We start from the raw sequence: 22,484 nt of genomic DNA, 5'->3' as shown, positions 1-22,484 counted from the left end.
GGGAAAATTCATAATTATTACTTAGCAATAACTTATTTATATACCATGTTACCCATCACGAATTATTTTTACAACTTTATTTGATCCTAATAATGTTTTGAATGAAGTAGACAGGACAGACACTGTTGGACCCATTTTACAGGTTAAGAAATGGCTTGTAAAATGGCCTGTTTTTATTTATATTCTGCAGATTCTGCAGCAAATCTGTGTTTATTTATATCATTAGTGCTCTAATCATTAATAGCTACTAAATGGCAGTCATACTCTGTAGGAAGATACTTGAACTCTAAAATTTCAAAGCAGGACTCTTTCCCATACATCTGGACATTCTAAGACATTTTCATATCCCGAATGACTGTATCTAAACCTGCAGGACCAGAGTTATATTTAGCAATATAAAAAATAACAGTCCCTTAAAGAAAAAGGCAAATGACTCAGCAAGATGTCTGTTTTATCTCCTAATAATATATGTAATAACACCTAACAGATATTAAGTTCCAATCTATAGTGTGCAGCTAGGTGCTTTATATACATTGATTGGACTTCTTCAATATTTCTATGACATGGAATTCTCCTGTCTCCATCTCACAAACAAGCAATAAGGCTCTGGGAGTCGTGACTGACTTGACCCATGTTACAGAGCTGTAGGTGCCAAGGCAGGACCTCCACCTGGTGATCTGACTCCAAGACCCCTACCATTAATTAAATAATCCTTATTCCATATTTTCCACAGATTCAGTAATTTAAAAAATTCTGAAATTACTATAATTCTTTCCAGGAATGTAGTTTGTTCCTGGAACAAGCAAGTTCCACATCTTATTTGCATGAATAGCAGTCCTTGGCACACATTAAGCATTCAATAACTGTTCATTAAATGAAAGTTTGGAGTTCTCTGTTAAAACAATTTTAAGGTGTCATGATCTAAATACTTAAACACAAGGCCCCAAAATCAAGTTGGTTCAATTCACTAAACCTTAGCTATAAAAAAAAATGTACAATTTCAAAGCCAGAAGAAAAAAAATAACTTTCACTTACAAAAATGTAACAACATCTAGGAAATTTGAACTGCCCTGTGAATTATCTGACAAATGTGACTGGATAACCTCTTGTAGATTATAATCTCTTGCTCGTGTGACTTTTTCCTTTGCAATAACCATTCTGTATAAAAAGAGGTGAACACAGTTCACCCTCTCACAGGTGTCTGCTGACCATTAACACAGGAAGGGACCAGTCAGGGAAGATGTGAAGCTTAAGATAAGTGGCCAGATACAAGGAGTATACTTTTCTACCACTTTTCTTCAAACCCATGCTTCCAGCCATCACTTTTGGATTTTTTCGCCAAAGTTTCTGATAATATTCATTTGTATACATTTTTTCTCAAACAACAATAGTTAGGTAAGTGCAAAGGTAGAAAAGCATTTTTAATACCTCCTTCCCCCTTTATTTGGCCTCTGTCCTACCCCTTGTATTCCTGCACAGCACACCGACACCTTAAGTGCACAGCTTAACTTTCCAGCAATATAAAGAAATTTCAGGGTAAAAATTGCATTCACGGAAGCCAGTCACACACATCAGGTCTCAGGTTACTTAGCTTGGCACCAGTTTAAAGCATTAAAGCAATTCCTTTCAGGCACTGGCCGTTATCACTCCCTTTGCTGTCCATCATCCTTGCTTTAGGCTGTGGCTCTTAGCCTCTGGTTCTTCTTCCTTATTGCACCTGCCAGCTCCAGACATGGGTACTTGCAGATTCTGCAGAACAAGGTTTTTTCCAGTCTTGGTCTCAGCACGTCCTCTACCAGTCAGTATCTGTCAGAGTGCAACCTCTGCAGTTGGCTGCGTCCAGGGGCCTGTTCCCCATGTGCTTGCTCTCTCTTCATTCTCCCTGTCCAGTCTGCTGTATACGTCACCCCAGTCCTGTCTTCTGGCCTCTTTTTTTTTTAAGATTTGTTTATTTTATGCATACAAGAATTGGGGTACAGGCCAGAGGTGTGGGGGGTGAGAAGATTCACCAGAGACAGAGTGGGGAAGAGAACAGGCAGATCTACTGAAATACACTGCTGAGGGTAGCAGCAGGCAAGACAGGAGAGGTCTGCTGCTCCATGTGGGTAGCTCTTTGGCTAGCCAGGGATGGAATTTGCGCTGCAGAGTCTGTGGATTACGTCATAGTGCAGTGCTTAACCCCTTTAGCCACCCAGGAGGCCCCCAAAGTTTGATTTTAAAAAAAGATTAGAGAGGATGAACTAAATTTGGCACAAATCAGATTTCTTGGATGATGTAGCCTCTTGTTCATTTCTGTCTCTAATCCACTGTTACCTAGCCAACGCTTTCTTAGGATTTCTAACACCAACCCCAACACTTGGAATTTACCTGTTCCCCAGAATAGCTACCCCTTAGCCTGAAGTCACAACAGTAACACTCAGGTTATTATTAGTGATTATCAATCACCATCTTTTAAAGAAATTGCTATGGTTGTTTTACCTTTACATCTTTTAATATTATATTTAAAACACAGAAACTTAAGCTGTCCAGGGTCACCCCTCATCTAATGTTTATTGGAAAAAAGGAACTATGTTCTTTCACTCACTCAGGGTAAATATTAAATGAATACTTAAGTACATGAATGCCCTACAAGCCTTTTAGTAAAGGAAGGGGAAAGTGAGCAATATTGAATACCTGCCTTTCATTGGACACTGATACTCACTTTCATTCTTTGTTATTCCCAGACTAGCCATTTTCTAGTTATAAGTAAAGGAACCAGACTGAAAAAAACTATATACCAATCCAGCTAGAATTTGGACCCAAGGCAGTTTGTGTCCAAAAATCCATGCTGTCTCTCAAAAGAAAGTTCTATAAAAATGCTAAACAGTAAAACCCAGTCATTAATTACATGGAGGCAGTTTACATTTTCCTGCAATTTACACCTTTTTTTTCCAGACTAATTAAATTTCCTAAGCTGGTAAAGTGCTTCTTCCCACAATTTACTAGGCTTTTTGGTAAGGAGCTAAATGAAGGTTTGCTGTGAAGTTGGCGAGGAAGAGAAGACTGAGATTCCAATAAAAACTTGTTAAGTGTGCGACACTGTGCTTATTAAGAGTGAAACAACTCATCGGGAAGACACAGACAGGTCTCTACACTACTCGTTAGGGGCTGACCTAAGTGCTCATCTCTTAGGCCTGTCCCTTCTGTGGGCCACACCCAAACCAGGCCAGAGAGGCTGGAACAACCCTCCACCGAAACACCATTGCTTATTGAAACACCACTGCTTTTTTTTTTGTAAAGATTCATTTATTTATGCATGCAAGAACTGGGGTGTAATCCTGAGGTGTGGGGCATGAGAGGATTCATTAGAGAGAGTGGGGAGCAGAACAGGTAGATCTACTGAACTACACTGTTGAGGGGAGCAGTGGCGAGTCAGGAGAGGTCTGCTGCGTCATGTGGGTTAGCTCCCTGGCTGGAGATTGAACTCGTGCTCTAGTGGCTGGCGATAGCTTGATAGCGCTGTGCCTTTAATCCCTGTGCCACCAGGGAGGCCCACTATTGCTTATTTAGAATCTAGGGCATGACAAGGAATATGCTGCTCAGTGTTTTCAATAAGGCATCATCACTGTTCCAAAAAAGCAAGATATACACAAGACATACACGCAGTGCCTTAACGTGTATTCCCTTGATTTATATGTTTGTGCCTCTTAAATCATTTCCAGAAATTCTTAGGAAATGTGAAAGGAATTTATCAAATAAATGTGTTATCTTTCCCTCCAACAAAATGTCAGATCACTTCTTGAAAGATCCTTTCCAAATTCTCCTTCGGTTCAAACTGATTTTAACAAACTTGTATATACATACCATATAATTAGGGAGCCAATTTATTCAGCTAATTTGCATCAGTCTAAATAATTTTTCCCAACAGATGACTTCCGTTCTAAGGATCAAGTACTTTTTAATCCTAGTCAGGTTATTGCTAAGGATAGTTGATTTCATTTCTCATAAAGATGCCAGTCATTAAGAATATTAACACAAATTCCTTCCCCTTGAATAGAAATAAGCTGTCATTTTAGCCATGTTGCTGTGTCAGCCTTTCTATTGTCAAACACAACAAATGATGAGAAAATCAATTTACTCTTTAGAATTAGTCAAGTGAAGAATCCTTTGAAGTGGGTGTGAGGGGGTTTTGCCTGGATTCTATTATCACATAGAAGCCGGTACTAGAGTCTATATGTTGGTAAAATGTTGTGAAATTTAATGAGGACTATTTGCTGCCATAGACCTTGCAGACAGAATCTATGTATGAAAAAGAATTCTCCAATCCTAAAACAGAGGTTTGATGAGCAACAGATGTGGTTTAAATGAACCCTTGTTCAACTGAACTGACACTCTAGTTAGATCTACATGAGGCACAGGCCCGAACAGGGGGGAGCTGACTATAGCACAGTCTCAGCACTGAGTTTGGTTATGGGGTTTGTACCTATTTGCTTACTCCATCAAACTTACTTCATAAGGTAGAATGCAAAAGAGTTTCCAGTTAGTGCTTTCCAGTGGCTGGAGCATGTCACATATGCTGTTTCTGAAACAACTTAAAATTTGACCCTGCAGTCTGTGATGTGCTCAGGAAGACTTTTCAGTGGCTATCATAGCCGCTAGGATGATCTATGTTCTGGCAAGGATTTGTGAGTTCCACAACAGAGTTTCTCCACCCACAAAGGGAAGATTAGATCGTTGTTCAAAAATGACAAGCATTTAATATTTGGAAATGATGAAATAATGAAGTGCTGGATTCTATAGAAATGCTGAGGAGAAAAGAAGATTAATTTCAAACCAAAATCTAGTACAAACATGACCCTACTATTGTAAATCTCATGACTAGGAAAAGAAATTACATCTAAAGCTTTGTTTCTAGGGCTGAGAATTTGAAATATATTAATATTTGGAATGTTTCAGATGGGGAAAAAAGGTCTGCTTATTATAATCTCTTGTCTGTGGAGATGAGAAAAATTCATTCTGCTCCATTTTACTAAATGAATACAGTTAGAAAGGATTTAAATGAGAGGAATGGAAGAGTCATCTTTTTATTCCTTTGCCCTTAGGCAGGACTGCAGTTAAACCTTCTGAGGAAAGAAAATAACATTAATGTTCACAAAATCTCCAGGTGAGAATGATAAAAATTAAAAAGAGCAGATGGGAAAGCTCTGGGGCCTTGAAATTAATAAAGGTCAGTTCCAGCCAAAATAATTTCAGTTAAAACTTGCTTCTATTTATATATAGACAGACACTTAACATAACTCCAAGGATGTGATATTTGGCACCAGTTCTCTGTGTGAATTCCATTTAGTATTACTATTAATAACCAGTCATTGTTTTGTTTACCTCCTCTTCACCCCATTGGTCAGGGAAAGAGTGCTGCCCTAGGGTTATGGGATTACCTAAACAAGATATTTGACATTGGAAAGATGGGATCAATAGTGGTTTATTTGTCACATGTACTAAGAGCTCAGAGGAGGCAGACATTGCACACAGTCTGTAGGGACACATGGGGTGGCATTTGGGAATAGAGTGAACAAGACTGTAGAGGGCAGGCTTTGTAGTGATAAGAAGGTGAGGTGTACCCTGCTGTCCAAGGAGGATATGATTGGAAAGTTTGAATGATTGGTGGAGGATATGATTCACATGCTTGGAAGTGAAAACCATAGAAGGCGAAGATGCAGCTCTAGGGGAATTAGCCAGTTGGGGAGAGAGTTTCCAATGGGGTGGGCATATCTGGAGATAGTCAGGAAACTCGTATTTAGATGTTTGGGGCCTTATGAGCCTCAAAGATGTCAAGACATATGAACTCTTATTCCTTATAACCAGTCATCCATCCAAGCCAACAAGGTTTAACTGATGCTCACTCTCCCTTGTCTATACCTGACCTGAACAATAGCTTTCCTACACGTATTGTATCTCATGTCAAAAGAGTTGTTTTTAGCTTGATTGATAGACAAAGGGGTTTATGAGTCCTCTCAGATCAAGGCTGTATTATCAACTAGTTGATTCAGGCAGAAGTATCCTTTGCTACTACCTTTGATTTGAATAAAAAGAAGAGAGGCTCAAAACATTCAGACAAATTATATATTTAATGCTGATTTTAATTTGTTCAGAAGATAAAGTTTGACCAACACTAGACTTGTTGCAAAAGGGTTAAAAAAGGGTGTAGCTTGCCCAAGTAAAGGTATTCCATTCTCAAGGAGAATGGTATCAAGAAGCACAATCAGGTCAAAGAGCTGAGTCTTGCACTAGACTCTCTCCTGTTTTTCCCCTGTGATTTAACTAGTGAGGAGATAAAAGACCCAGAGAGGCCTAGACCTCTGAAGGTAACACTGTCACTGAAAACCTTAGGCAAGTCATTTACTCTCTCTAGATCCCCAAAGTCTACCTTTTAAATGGGGGTGTTAAACCAGATCAAGAGTTTTAAAAATCTTTTAGAAGCAAAACCCTTGTTGAACAAAATTTAAAGTAACTCTTAAACACAGAAATGAGGCTTCTTTGTTGGAATTTAATGAGTGGAACCTAAGTGCTATTGACCTGCCTCTTCATATTTGCTCCTTCCATTTCCCCTCCACCCCACCCAAGATTCCGAAAGAACTTCCTTGAAAACCTAGGGTCCTTGGACCCCAGCTTGAAAATGAGTAGATCAGCTTACCACGTATGGGTAATTCCAGCTTTCAGCATAATGGAAAAATCATAAACTATGGAGTCAGATAGACAGGTTCAAATCCTAGTTCTGTCACTTCCTAAGTTGGATGACTAGACCATTTTCCATCTGGAAAGATAAAATAGTTTAGGTCAATTGCTAGGTTAATAATACATGTAAATCTTTAGCCCAGTATCTGAACCTAGTACAGGCTCATAAATGAAGCTATGATAAGGTGATGGCTTTGATTTGAGCAGAATAAAATGAGGGAAGAGCCTACACTTGAAGGACCAAATTGCATGAGACCAATGTTGTTCCTGAAGCCAAATGCTCAAAAACTTGAGTTAAAATTCCTCTTTAGAACCTGAATTGATGTTTATTGTTCCAAATCAGTGGAGGCGGGAAAATGCTTCTAATTCACTGAACATTCTGTATGCTTTGGAGAACTCGTACTCCGCAGACACTCCCCAAGTCTCTTAAATGACACCATGGTCAATCCAACCACCGCAGATGGAATTTAAAGCACGTTGCTTTCACCAAAGAAAAACAAGGGAGATGTCATTAAGAACACTTTAATACTAAGCCACAAGAAATTCAGTACCTGACAGCTCGAGTTCCATATTTCACCCCATACCATAAAACAATTCACTGGAGAGCTGTTGTTCATTTGTTGAGCTGCTGTTGTGCTAGCCTGCAGTCTTTCAATAGTGGAGGAGTCCCCCATAAAAGGCATCCCAGAAGTCTGTGATTCTGAAAAATCTCACCTTTGGGGAATTTCCTGGCATTCAACTAAGTAAAGCCTGCTTCATAAGTTCTCGAATGTAGCAGAGTCTCAGTCTTGTCAGCATTCCCGTTAATCTCACCAACTTACATCCTAAAGGAAGCTGATTCAAATCAAGTTTAGTCACTACCCTCCTTGTTTTAGAAGGCTTTCTTTCTCCATTATTTTATGAAAAATTTCAAACATACACAGAAGTAAAGGATACCACAAACCTTCATGGACCCATTGGGCAACACCAACAGCATTAACACTTCAATCACCTGTTGGTTTTTTTTTTTATTTAAAGATTTATTTATTTATACAAGCACTGGGTACAGTCAGAAGCTCGGGAGGGTGAGAGAATTCAACAGAGCCAGAGCAGGGAGCAGAGCAGGCAGAAGGACCGAAGTACACTGCTGAGGGGAGCAGTGGGGGGGCAGGAGAGTCTGCGTGCCATGCGGGACCCTCCTCCAGTGGCCAGGGAGGGATCGAACTGGCGCCGCAGAGGCTGCGGGCAGCTTCGCAACCCAGGGCTCAACCGCTGCACCACTGGGGAGGCCCACCTGTTGGTTTTTGATGTCGTTTTTTGGAGAGTTGTGTGGGGTTCAGAGAGTGGAGTCCTTGGGTAACCTCTAAGAAAACCATATGGTGAGATTCCTCACAAGGTAGATTTTTGGTTATATCCAAAGGACAGGTTTATTGCATAAGAAAAGGGCAGGAGAAGAAGGCACTTGCACAGACACAACACGCAAATGGATAGGAAGAGCTGCCCCTGAAAGGGACAGGTTTGTTAAAAGAGACACCTGTATAACACACTTGGACAGTATTGGGATGAGAACTGCCTTTTGAAAGGGGTATGGGTTTTTTTTGAAAGATTTATTTCTGTATGCATACAAGAACTGGGGTACAGGCCAGAGTTGGGGGGGGGTGAGAGGATTCACCAGAGACAGAGTGGGGAACAGAACAGGCAGACTGACTGAAATACACTGCTGAGGGGAGCAGCAGGTGAGTCAGGTGAGGTCTGCTACGCCATGTGGGTAGCTCTGTGGCCAGCCAGGGATCGAACTCGTATTGCAGAGGCTGCGGATATTTTCTTAGTGTGGTGCTTAACCCCTTGCGCCACCAGGGAGGCTCCTGAAGGGGATAGGTTTAAGAAAGAGACACCTGCATAGATAGATACAGGTGGGCAGAAGAGCTGCATCTTGCCAGTGCAGAAATTGTACTGCTAAGTGTTCTTCGTTTGGGGAGGGGCTCATTCCTTTGTAGAGAGGTATCTATTGTTAAAGCGATTACTTCTAGGATGTGAGTAGGTTGATTTGCAAGAACTGGTGATTCCCTACTGTGACCCTCAATCTCCATATCCCCACTTCTGGTCTGCGCCTCCGGATACTTTCTATAGCAGCCTGATACTTGTTACAGCAATTGGCCTCAGGATATTTTCATTTCTATAGCCGGTTAACAACTATGTTAATTACTTCTACACCCACTTCCAGTTTCCGGTCTTGTGACACCTTCATCTGAAATTTTCTACTCTTGGTCAGTTTTTACCTGAGCCATGGATGTTGGAGTCACTTTTACACTTACATATATGGTCCAGATAAGATTCAGCAGCTGTCAGTTAAAGTGGAAACACTTTTACCAGTTTTATGCAGGCGCCTGTCCTGGGTCACCTAGGAGAACTACGCCAGGTCCCAAACCTGTGAAGTCAGGTGACACATGAGAAATTACAATGGCGAGACAGTGGACAGGGAGAAAAGAGGAGAAATCTGGGAAGGAATTTTGGGGAAGATGGGGCGAGGGGTGAGCAGTGCTTTGAAGGAAAGGGGGTGAGGACATTTCAGGCTGAGGAGAGGGCAATGTGAAAAGGAAATGAAGGCACTGCAAGGCCATCTTTAGAGGATGATTCATATTCTAATGTGCTGGGGTAGGTGAAGCTGAGGGCGGCCTGGGAAGTGGGAAATTAGTGTGGAGACAAACGGAGGCTGCGAATGCCTGGATGAGGAGGAAATTCCTTACGTGTTGGGGAGCAGTGCCTGGAATAGGGCAGGATAATAATAATCTAAAGCAAATAGGAGGTAGCAAGTTAGGGAGGGAGGATAAAGGGAAAATTGGTGCTCAGAGTAATTCAGAACTTTCTCAGATGACCCAAGCACTGGTGTAAAGAACCCACTGGCTTGGTTTATTGCTCCCGCAGCGAAAAGAGCAGAGACAATTAGACATTTAAAAGAGGTTTTGGGCCGGGCACAGGGAACTCCCTGCAAACCATCATTAAGAAAACAAGAGGCCAGAAATAAAGAGAAGCACGAAAAGCACCTGGTCTGAGTCTAAGAAGCATCAGTGTTTACTAAGCACTTGGTCTCTGGAACGCATGCCTTCCCCAAAACCACATCTTCCTCATCCACTCCATCCTGCCACAGGCAGCTACTGTGCCGGGTGCTCGGGGAGGGGGGAGCCGGAACCGCACGCCTGGAAAGGCCGACTCCCCTCCCTCGAGGAGCCTTCCCCCATCGCCGGCCGGCCAGCTGCAGCTCAGTGTTTGTTTGCCGAGGTTTGCATACACATATTGAGTTGCCTTTTTTTCCAGTCAGTTCAGCAGTGTCCCGAAATTCACCCCCAGTGCAACTTCTGCCTCTGCTCCTCCTCTTCTTGGAACTCCCTTTTGTTTGTCTGGCAGCCCTGGATCTATGGGGGTGTGTGATGATAATAATACGCGGGCTTATATAACCCTCTGCATCTTGCAAGCACTTCGCAGACAGTCCCTAACGCATCTTCGGGCCGGGCGGGTCACCGCGCGACTTCAGCCACAAATCGGAAACCCCAATCCGGGACGCAGAGGCCAGAAAGGAGGGCAGTGAGGGCCAGAGGCCAGGCCTTCCTGGCTCCCCCGCGCGCCGTCGGAGGTCAGGGCAGATAAGGAACAATGACTCTCAGGGCGAGGAAGGAAGTTGCGCTGCCACCTTATCTCTGCTCCTCTGCGCGCTCCCGGTTCCCAGCGCTTGCTCTCTAGAGAAGATTTTGAGGCGGCTTTTGTAAGTATGATGCTCTGCTTTTTTTTTTTTTTTTAAAGGAAGGAAGCAAACTTTTCTTACTGCCCATGTCCATTTCATTGTTTATTCATTAGAAGCGTTTCCCTCATTCAGATTCTTAGATGATGCAAAGTGTGTTTCTGGCCAAAGTCCTCCACCCAATTGATTTTCTCCTAATCATAATAGGAGCGGAAAGAGATTGCTGTTGATAATTCAATTAACAAAGGAACACCCAGGCGAGGTGCTGAAATTGGCCACCTCGACTGCCTCCTGGTCCTGCCTGTTTTACACCCCTGTCCTCACCCTGGAGAGGAGCCCTGGGTGTTCGTTCACCTGGCCCGTTAGGAAACAACTTTGATCTTCAGCTTTCAGTGCTCACAATTTCAGGAAATGTAATGGTTGGAGTTTCTTTTCACACTATGAAATAAATCTCATCTCTCCGTGTCAGTTGCAAACTTGCACTGGCTTGTGTAAACTACAAAATGCTGTTTCTGCAGCGGACATGTGAATTTGTATTCAATTTTTCACTGCCTATCTGAAAGTTCTAAACGTTGAAGGAACGTGCACAGTAACTTCGTAAGCACTAGCAAAATGCAAAGGTCTGCTATTAAACTATGTTTTGTAGGGAATGCTGATTTAACAGTCTTTTTCTCAGGGTTGATGGTCATACTTTGAGAAACTGTCTTTCAAGAAAGGTGGATTTAAAACTCTAGAATCACACTGAGAAAGGTACAGTTTCTGCACCCTTAAAAAGTATGATTTGCTAACTGAATAAGCCAAGAAAATAAAGTTATATATTGGAGAGCTGTACACTTTGAATTTATAAAAATATGATTAGAAGTTAGGGCACTGTGGTGTATAAAAAATTAGTGTCTTAATATTTCAAGTAAGGAAAATAAGAAATATTATTAACAATAATGTAGAAAAGTAAGACTTCTCACTTTTAGTACCATAAATGATATGGTTCTGTCCCCTCCCTGCCCTGTAACAGTTCAATGAGTAATCCACTGAACTTGATTGTCTTCATCTTTATACAATAGATGTAAAAACCATATATAGTATATATGTCATGGTATGTATAATATATAGAAGAGTTCAAGATAATTAAATATGTACACATATTTAATTAAATGTAAGTATTAACTAAATGTTCAATTTATCACAAGATTTAATATATAATCAAATATATATTTAATTCAATATAAATGCATATTTAATGACCCAAACTCCTGTATTTGTTGTATCTACAGTTCAGTATTTTACATGATAATGGACCAAGTGGAAGGATTTCATATCAAATGTCAGAATGTAATAGAGTTATTCACTGTTTATTCAACGAACATGGGAAACATTGTAAAATTATGTTTGTTTTTTTAGATTCTCTTTAAATGACATTTCCCCTTGGAATTCTTTGTGGCTTCCAAGAAATTCTAAGGCATAATTAAAGTTGAAAATGAGGCTGTCAACACTAATTTCTATACACTAAATTCTATACTCTAGCTAATTTAATTACAAAGATCAGCCACATAATCTCAACATTAGCCTCAAAGGCATGCTCAGTCATAGTAGAAAGAACTTGTGACTGTGATGGGACCTGATTTTGAGCCTTGATTTTGCCATTACTTGATTATATGACCAACAGCAAGATCTTTAAGACTCAACTAAGATTTCACAGCTATAAAATAAGACCCAGTACTGTTTACCCCTAGGAGAGGATTATTGAAAGGACTAAAAAGAAATAATACATGTGAACTATCTATGATAATTCTTGAATGTAGCAGTGGCTTGGTCATTTTGGGGGCTTTCCATTTATTATATTTCATCTTTGATGTAATTCTTTCATGTATTGATCATTTACTATGTATTCCATGCAGGTGTTAAGCACTAGTGATAACAAATGTGAATAAGATAAAATCCTGACCCGGAAGAGACGTATTCTGACAAAATTAACCCAAACAATAATAAACAGCATAATGGAAGTGTGTTCAAGTTTAAGTGACAGAATTGAGGCCTGACTGATTATCTCTGCCATGTGAAAATCAAAGAAACTTTTGTTATAGAGCAACCCCGATATTAAAACAGGTTCCTGGCTGTGGGTCCTCACCCGCGCGCTTTAAAGGGACTTAGGAATACTCTACTACACACACACACAAAAGGTTAATAAAAGGTTTATTTACAAGAGAAAAGGAAATAAGGAAAATGTACAACTCAGGGAAAAAATAGGGAAATAAAGTCTTTAATGGGTCCTACCCGATCCAATGACCTGGAAACCCAAAGTCACTCTCAGAGCTGGCCAGCCCACGTGTCTGCCTTTTGCATCCACCTGGCTGCTTAACCACACCCTCAGGTCCCAGCCACCTTCCCTTTGGTGGTGATGGGATTTGGAGTTCCCAGTGTCTTTGACTTTGACCCGGGGTGGGGGTGGAGTCCACAAAGCCTGTATGGAATTAGCTTTGGGACTGCCTTTTCCCCCTAACACTTTCACAAAGATGATGTTGATTGTGTGAGTTCTAAAGGATCAGCTTGAGTTGTAGAAGGATACTCCAGGAGAGAAGAGCAGAGATGAGCTAAAAACCTGAATATAGACAATGGTTTCACCTGATACTAAAGTGTCGAATGGCGGTAAAGGGGAGTATTGTGGAAGGGAGGAGGTAGGGGCAGATTTTTGTCTGGTTCCAATCATGAGTATTTTGAGGCTTCATGCAGAGGTATTTGGACTAAGTAATATAGTGAGGGCCAATATTTCTTTCTGGTAGGTAAATTTTATCAACATATTTAAAAACAGATTTAAGAAGCTGTTTCTCTAAATCTGAAGAGTTTTATCACTCATCAAAAATAGAGTATTTAGTTATAAACTCAAACTCATGCATTGACCAGTTCATGACCCACAAAAAAGTTTGCTTCATAGGTTCCCATGGAGATAAGAAGTTTGGACTAAAATGTAAATCAATGCATGGCTAAGCAACCACATTGTTTGATTCAATAAACCATTTTGCTTATTTGTTGCAAGCACATCCTACTGATGAAACATTGTAGCACAAACTCCTTCACTCTCCCAGATTGGCACTTTAGGATCACTCTTTAACCAATGGGAACACAGGAAGGAATTTACTGAGGCTGAGAAGGTGTACAGTAGAAGTACTTTATGTTTTAATAAGATTTTATAGGGGCCTCCCTAGTGGCACAGGGGGTAAGACACAGCACTATGAAGCTATCTGCAGCCAGTGCAACAGGAATTCAATCCCGGCCAGGGAGGTGACCCACATGGTGCAGCGGACCTCTCCTGTCTCACCTGCTGCTCAGCAGTGTATTTCAGTCAATCCACCTGTTCTGTTCCCCACTCTGTCTCTGGTGAATCCTCTCACCGCCCCCTACCCCCATAACTCTGGCCTGTACCCAGTTCTTGTATGCATACATAAATGAATCTTTTTTAAAAGTATTAAAAAAAAAAGATGTCATATTGCTCATCTAATATCCAGTATGGAGTGTGGGTTCTGCAAAGGCCTAAGGGAAGATATTACTATAGATTAGGAGATGATGAGCAACACAGGAATTTACTGTACAAGTGAGAAATGCTGAGGACTTGAGCAGTATGGGTACATATTGGGGCACAGATTCCAGAGCTATTTAGAAGTTAGAACATTTTCGAATTGGGAACTGAATGAAAGGAATGAAGAAAAAGGAAACATCTGTTATATTAGTTTGAAAGTTGAGCAACTGGTAGCTACAATGGAATACCATAAAATAAGAGGAGATAGAAGTTTATTTTAGAGAATTTGCTTAGTTAGAATAATGTTGGGTTAAAATATCAATAAAAAGTTAGACTTCGGGCCTCCCTAGTGGCGCAAGGGGTTAAACACCACACTATGAGGCAATCTGCAGCCTCTGCAGCATGAGTTCGATCCCCGACCCGCCAGGGAGCAACCCATTTGGCACAGCAGACCCCTTCTGTCTTGCCCGCTGCTCCCCTCAGCAGTGTATTTCGGTCTATCTGCCTGTTCTGTGCCCCACTCTGAATCCTTCTCCCCCCACCCCCACATCTCTGGCCTGTGCCCCAGCTCTTGTATACATAAATAAATAAATCTTAAAAAAAAAGTTAGACTTCAACATTGAGTAAAATAGAAAGTAGTTTTTTCAAAGTATAAAATTGACATAATGTTCTAGGAATTTTAAGGAGAAATATAAACAATGGGTTCTCTTTATTGTACTTGATGTTCTCCAAGAAATGTCAATATATGGGTTCACTGGACTCTGAGCTTTCATCTTGTATCTCTGCTGTTGAGTGGATTGTTTTCCCATTAACTTTTCAACAGGAAGGCCATGTCTAGGGCAGGGTTGCCAATAGCTATGTCTACTCTCAAAGAGTAATTTGTACTTCCTCTGAGCCTTCAGAAAAGAACAGACTAGGAAAAAGATCTGGGGCTAATAGAATACTTACTCATAAAGAATACATATTCATAAAGAATTAAGCTATTCATCAAAAAGCAGTTCTTTTCTTAGCAGGACATTTTCACTCCCCTTGAATTGGGGCCCCATTCAGACACTAAAGTAAAGAAGTTAATTCCTAAGAGCAAATGAGGTGATTTCTTACTTGGCCATTACTTAGCCTATAGCTATTTCATCCTTCAATATTATTAGGATGTTTTTTCTCTATGCTTAAATGATGTATAATAGGAAAGGAGGGTTGGGTAACATTTTCAATTTTTAAAAAAATGATAAATGGGAGAAATTTAACTTTTAGAATGAATAGAAAACAATCTGATTAGCAGACAGGAAGCTATGACTTTTCAAATCTTGAGGTCTGATTACCTGATAACATTACTTTTCTCATACCCTTTTACCCTTTCTATGCTCAGCACTTAATCTTCTATGGCAAAGCCTCATCGGATTTCCTGCATTTCAGTGCTCTTGACTCACCTGAACACTTAGAGCAAATACCATTTATTACGAAAAGGGCTTATCCCCAGACTTCATGGCTAGTCTCACAAAGTTGTGTAATATTTCTTTCTGGTAGGTAAACTGTATCAACACATTTAAAAACAGATATAAGAAGCTAGTTCTATCTCTAAATATAAAGAATTGTCTCACTCATCAGAAGATAATATTTGGCTGTAATCTGAATTTCATCCAGCTTCTGATGGCTGACTTCAAAATTCCCCAAAGTTCAGAAATTATCTTTGGCTTTTGAAATGATGGAGATAGGTTTCCATTTTTGCTAAACTGTTAAAAAAAAGCATCCTAAAAAAGAACCAAATATAAAAATAATCACCAAATATTTACTTTAGAAGAAGTTGATCTTGCATCGTGGGAGTTTATTTCTTAAAGGAAGAACAAGACATACTTGGGGAAATTCCCATTAGCACAATTAAAAGTTTGAAGAATAGATTGAACTCCATATGTGTTGTTGGCTATTCTACATTTTGATCTCTCAAGCCCTTTAAAGTGTTGGTTTCATAAGCAAGTGCTACCCTCAGCACTTCACAGTCATTTTTGAGGTTACTGATATAAAAATTTGCTCCAGGCTGGGTCCTGCCTGAGCAGCAAAGTGGATAGAGTGCTGCTCTACAGCCCCCGCCCCAGACACCTGAGTCCATAATTCTGATGAATTTTGCTTCATTTCTGTGCTCCATGGAAAGCTGGAAGCTCCCCAACTCTCTCTTGGGCTTGGCTTCCTATTCACATGTTTTCTGGTCTCATGTCATTGTGCATGAAGTAATAATCCCACATTCAAGCACCATTCACAATGGCAATATTTGTGTGGTTCAGTGCAAGTTTCCTAATGAGGACATTTTGGACTGTCCAGTAATTCCGTAGGGAAAGCAATTTGAAACTGGTTATTACTTTCCAAGGTGAAGGGAGCAAGACAAAATGCAATTTCTGCAATAAGCCACTGTTAGGAGACAATTAAAAGACAACTGCTGAAGAAAAATAATGATTTGCCTTATATATCTATTGAAATGTAGATATGTGTTTTGTCCAGAAAAATGACTCCAGTTCACAGCTTAAAGATATCAGTCACTGTTTCAGCATTTCACTGACTATGAATGGTGCTAGTGTCTTCCACTGAAAACTTATTTTAATGGCATTTCTTTGAAGAAAAATTTTATGAGTTTATGAAATTTGAGAGCCAGGAAATGCAGCTCAGTTTCTGAAACAATGAGAAAGCAAGGAGAGTTAGTTAACTTCAATCATCTACTTGCTTTATAGCATGGATTTATGAGTGCTAAGTGCAGTAACACACTAATACAGAGGGAGAAGCCAAACAAAACTTTTAAAGCACAGCTCTTAAACTACCCAACTTAACTTCCTGGCATATCAGCAGGTGAAATTCTTAGCACACCTATACTTATTTATGGAAATTAATGACAAACTAATGGGCATACAGGCCAGTGTCTTTATAGAATGCTATATTGATAAAAGATTTTGGAGGTCTTTCAATATCATCAATTGTTTCAATTGTTTATTTTACAAACAGAGAAACTGAGACACAAATAAGCTCTCTCTCTACACACACACACACAAAGAGAGAGAGAGAGAGAGAGAGAGAGAGAGAGAGAGAGAGAGAGAGAGAGAGAGAGGAGACAGACAAGATTCCCCATATCTGAAAGTAGATGTTCTTGTGAAACCTTTCTTAGGCTGAAATGGCATTAAATGAAGAAGCAATTATCATGAATTTGTATGGAAATATTTTTTAGTATTCCTGACCTCAAAAAAGTAACCTACCAGATAGCACTTAAAACTTAAAGTCACAGTAATGATATGATATCATTACTTAAAGCAGTAATGATATGATACATACACAGCCTATATAAAGTAATTTCTGGGGAAGGAACTTGGCAGGACCACTCCTGGGGTTCTTGCTTCCTCTAGAAATGCTGCTAGCTGCTGCAAAACGTGTCAATTGCTATTTGCTTTATGACTTTTGTTGTGAAAGGGAACATCCTCTTCAGATTTGGTTAGTGAAAACAGGCACTGATGTAGGTCTGTCATAAAAGTCAAGTGCATTTTGCAAACTTTTGAAAAGTGGGGGATATCTGTATTATCAGAGGCTTGGAAACAGAATGCAAAACTTATCAAGAACTCACCAACTTCCAGAATGAGAAGCACAGGAGTGTGGTCCAAAGGCTGTGTAGGATGGGTGTGCCCAATTACAGAGGGTGGCGTAATGGGTGGGGAAGTTCAGGATGAAAAGAGCAGTGATAAAAGGGTGTGAAAGGAAAAATCCTACAGCAATAAGCAACCTTTTGAGTGTCCCTGGTGAAGCAATCTGCCTGAAAAGAGGAATCTTCCAGAACAGAACAAAGGATGTGGGACTGCCCACATTTAACCTGAATCACCAGGGCCAATTCAGAACAAGATGCCAAGATTGTTGTGTTGAGGAAAATTATCTACACCCATTACCTCTGAGGTTTCCCTCTTTGTATAACAACTAATAACTCTATCCACTAGGGAAGGAGTTAGAAAGCTCCAAATGAAAATGTTTTCATATTTACATGGCAATGGAAATATTTTCAATGTAAAGGAAATTTTGCATTGTTATGTAATAATTTCCCTATTCTATTTTATATGCTTTATATCTCCTTAGAAGATAATATTATAGATCTATTTCCTCTCATACCTTTTATTATAACACATTTATTTATTTATATTAAAACATTATTCACAGCAGCAAGACTGCTCTATCAAATACTTAGTGCATTTAAATGGGTGTTTCCTCTTATTCAAAGTGTCTAAGTTAATTTTAGTCACTTTTCAACAGTTGTAAATACAGAACAGAAACAAAGCTAACCACATGTAAATGTTTACTTTGTTACTCATCAAATAATAGTTGGCATCAACTTTAGAAGCTTTTATGATTCAGCACATTTTCCTTTAAAATAGGTATTACAAACTGAATTTGACATCATTCAATTTTTAAACTTGGAGCACTTTGTAAACTTTTACAAAGAAATACTTCCTTATTGGTTTTATGAAATCCAGTCAAAGAATAATGTAATATGAATCTAATGGAAAGTATTGCCCTTGGTGAAGAGTCAAATGGAAATTTCTGCAAAAGAACTGAGTTACCCACAATGCTTCAAAGTCACTTGCAAGTGACTATAAGAAAATCAGCCTGGATGAAATTTAGAGAATATTATTTCTAATGATGTCCTCCTTTGAAGTTTGAATTGGCAACATCTGAAAGATGAGGGAAATGGCTGATAAAATGCAACTGACAGCACTGTGCTTTCCCCCATTGTAGGTGCTGACGGCCACCCACCATCATCTGAAGCTGAATTTAGCAAATGACATGCAGGTTGTCCAAGACAGAATAATTGCAGAAAATCTTCAAAGGTATTTATACCAGATATTTAACTCTTGATTAATTAAAGCAAGGGTCACCTCAGCTCTCCATGTCACTTTCATGGGTGGGGAATTGTAACAAGTAGCAAAAACTGGGGAGCTGATAATATTGTGCCTTCCTGTAGCAATCCTCATGCTTCTTGGCTGAGACAGCTAAAAGGTACCCTAAGTGTGGCAGAGCCAATTCATGAAATTAATCTTCAGGAATGGTAGAAGAACCATTTGAAAAAATGAGAATCTGAGGAATCATGTAACTTTATTAACATGTTTTGAACTACTCGGGAAGCTCAGGAGAGGTAAAAGGATGGTGAATGGCAGTCAAGTTACATTCAGTCACCCACAGACTCAGGGGTGCAAATTGCACAGGCATCCCCTGTCTTGTTAACACCTTGCTTTCACAGTTTTTCCTGTGGTCACATACTTACCAGTGCCACAACCGTTGTGGGGCCAGGAAGAGTTACTGGAAACCACCTCAGGGATCTTGTTGGCAAAAATATTCTTAGGGGTATTCATTCATGTGTGCTTACACCCCCTCCCCCTGTAAGTCTTTTCTCATATATCTACATTGAAAATTGCTATCTTCCATCCTCACCAAAACAAACACAATGGAAACATTGAGTTATTCTTGGTTTCAAATTGATGCTCTTCCTATTAATAGATGCCCTTTGCTTGATTTTCATTTTAAGGATTATGTTGACCCAGATTGACTTCAAATGAGTCCTCTAATCCCCCAAAGTTCATGAACTCACACAAAGAAAACAAAACAACTCTTCACCAAGTCTGACCTGTATTTCAGGTTTGCCTTTTGAGGATTGTTTTATGTAGCTTCTCTTTCTAAGAGAAAATTCCTGTGAAGTTAAACACTCTGTGTCATACTACAAATGGCAAGAGAAGTAGAAAAGTGGCTAGATCTCTATGGACAATTAGGATTAGTTCCTGAGCATCAGCATTTATTCTATAATTCTTGGACTTTATCTGTAGGTGGCCTGGACATCACCCATAGTGGCTGATGACCGTTTTCTATTCAGTGATGGTTTCCACAGCTAAATCAGTAGTAACAGATGACATTTAGGTGACCTCACCTCAAAACTCCAAATGAGAGTAAAGTATAAACAGAAAATAAAAAATTTATCTGTGTTGCAACAGGAACTTTGTTGCCATTTTGTGGCAGGAACACGATGAGGGACATAGCAGTCATGGAGCAGGTTTGCAAGGCAAGACTCTGCTACTTGAGCAGAAGTTCTTGTGCAATTTATCGAAAACATACAGGCTAGTGAAAACTGATCATGCGACAATGGTATAAGGAACAGGGTCCAAAGAATGGGATAGGAATGGGGGACAAAGTTTTATGAGGGACAGGTAAGGGGACATCATGACCATGTGTCAAGAGACATTTGCATCAGTAAAATATGATGTTATCACAGGCAGAGTTATCCCAAGACCACCATGGAGATAGTCAAGTAATCAGGTCAACAGCAGCCTTGGCATCCCCAGACCTATCTCGTGATACAAGCTATACTCCATAGGTAGTCAAGGAATTCTCTGCTGTGATTTGTAGACAGCAAATAGATCACAGTTGCCCATAAGTGGCAAGCTCATAGGAACCCACATCTGTTTAGAAACAAGGTCAACAAATAGTAAGACTGTGAGTTCTTAAGATTTCTTCATCTTGTGATATTTATACACAATGGGATACTACTCAGTAGTCCAAAAAGTTAAACTCATGCCATTCGCAGCAACATGGAAGGAACTGTAAGGTGTTATGCTCAATGAAATAAGTCAGAAGGAGCAAGACAAATACTGGGTGGTGTCACTTGTAAGTGGAATACAGAGAAATCAAACAAAGGGTCAGAAAAAACCAAACTTAAAAACTAACTCTTGAAAGCTGATTACAGAATTGAGGAATCTAGGGGAGAAGGAAGTGAGGACAATATGGGAGGGAGCACAATGGATAGTGGTGGTGGATCATGGGTGCTTTGGTGGAGGGTACACTATGGTAATGACATATGAAATGGGGGTGTCCTCTACACCCAAAATGTAAACAGTATTGTAAATGAACATTACCTCAATTAAATTACAAAATAAAATAAACATTAAAATAAATGATGATTCACTTAATGAAAAAGGTTTCTTCATCATCTTCAGTCAGTTTTCAAAATTTTTCTTTTGAACCTTAAGCCAAATTCACTGATTATTCTATGTGAACGAGGTTGACCTTCAGTAACATGCCATTAAAATGAACTGTAGACAAGACGGGAAAACCCTTAAAATTGGAGGTCACTCTGTCTCCCCAAGCAGATGCTAAAGACCTGATTTCTTGAAGTACCTGATTCATTTAATTAGGTGCTACGAAGAGGTCACTTTTCTAGAGTGCCATGTTGTTGATTATTTGGCCAGTGAGCTTTCATGTCATACCTTTCTCCTTTTATTGGACAAGTTTCCCACTTTAAGTATTATATCCTTTCTATTTCTCAGCATATCCTTATTATGAAAATAATATATGTTTACTCTAATGTCAGAATCATTTGTTCAGTTTTAATATCCATGACACTTATTTCTTTAAAATCTCTGGACCTCCTAGGAGAGCAAACTTCAGTGTGTTTGTTCTGTCTTTGACCTGGAAAACTCAAATTCAAAGTCTGACCAGCTACTAGCTTCAGAGGTCTCTGCCCCTCCTCATCCAGTTCCATCACTTGGATTAGATAAACAACTGAGTCACTTCTCAACATCACAGCTGTAGTCATATATCCACAGGACTCCCATCTAGTATATTTTGTAGAAAGAAATGGGTTCTTTCTACTTGTGCTTGGTCAAGTTTATAAAATAAGGACCACTTTAATGGACCTGAGGGCTTCAAAATGCTGCCCTGTACATTTTTTGATAGCCTCTCTGCTCATGCCATCTGGGTATAAAGTTCTTTCACTTAATATTTTTCCAGCCCTTAGAACTGCTTACATGCAGTTCATTGAACTTGTCTTCCCCTCCAAAATACATAACGTGAGAAACAGAACAGGAGATATTAGAAGCAAACCTCAGAAGCCACCCCAGTGTCTCCTGACTGTCCTATTGCCAGAAGATTCTCTTCTGTTCCAAGGAGAGATAGGTGATATTCACATAGAAGAAAATACCCAAAGGACAATTAAATTTCACAGCTTAGGGGCAATTTTAAAGGTTCTTGTCAAAAATGTTCACACCTGTGGAACAGACTGTTATTGCTTGTGGGAGCCAAGTGTTCGGCTTGAAATACACCCACCCAAATCTGAATGGCCACTGATGTCCCTTCTGGGCCCTGACACTGTACTGTCAGATGAGGTGTGGCATGCACAGATGGGATGACTTAGAACAGGGACTCTGTTGTTTATAAGGAAATTAAGACATTTTCTAGTCCTTTGATGCTTATTTGGGATGGAATATTTTAACCTGCATATCCCTTACTGTGCCCCATTGAAACTTTATCTTTTTTTACATTATTTTAATTATCTAAGTTACAGTCTGTGCATTAGTTGTAATTTATATGATTTTCAAATTGTCCATAGACTATGACAGTCAACTGTATCTTTTCAAGTAGTCGATTTCAGATGTGCACTTGAAAAACTTATAAAATTATCCTTGTTGTGATAACCAATAAGCTTTTAAAACTTGCTGCAGATAGGGAGTTAATTTATGAGACCTAAAGCAGACTCCAGTTCTC

At 39.8% G+C, this 22,484-nt stretch overlaps 1 protein-coding gene across 6 annotated transcripts in view; it reads left to right on the top strand.

The window, feature by feature from the left end:
* SULF1 (sulfatase 1) overlaps positions 1–22,484 on the top strand; it is a 160,869-nt gene that overhangs the window by 16,654 nt on the left and 121,731 nt on the right. For 5 of the 6 annotated variants that reach the window (XM_054692200.1, XM_037505609.2, XM_037505616.2 and 2 more), the window contains exon 2: positions 18,693–18,784. The gene's annotated coding sequence lies outside the window, so the exon portion shown is untranslated. Of the gene's footprint in view, positions 1–9,976; positions 10,454–18,692; positions 18,785–22,484 lie in introns of those variants that run through there. The other variant, XM_037505601.2, reaches the window with a different exon arrangement.

Source organism: Talpa occidentalis, unplaced genomic scaffold, assembly GCF_014898055.3.
Source record: "Talpa occidentalis isolate TD23 unplaced genomic scaffold, MPIMG_talOcc4v2.1, whole genome shotgun sequence".
NCBI classification, from domain to species: domain Eukaryota; kingdom Metazoa; phylum Chordata; class Mammalia; order Eulipotyphla; family Talpidae; genus Talpa; species Talpa occidentalis.
Note: the sequence above shows the minus strand (reverse complement) of the source record. Positions and strands in the feature narration are given on the sequence as shown.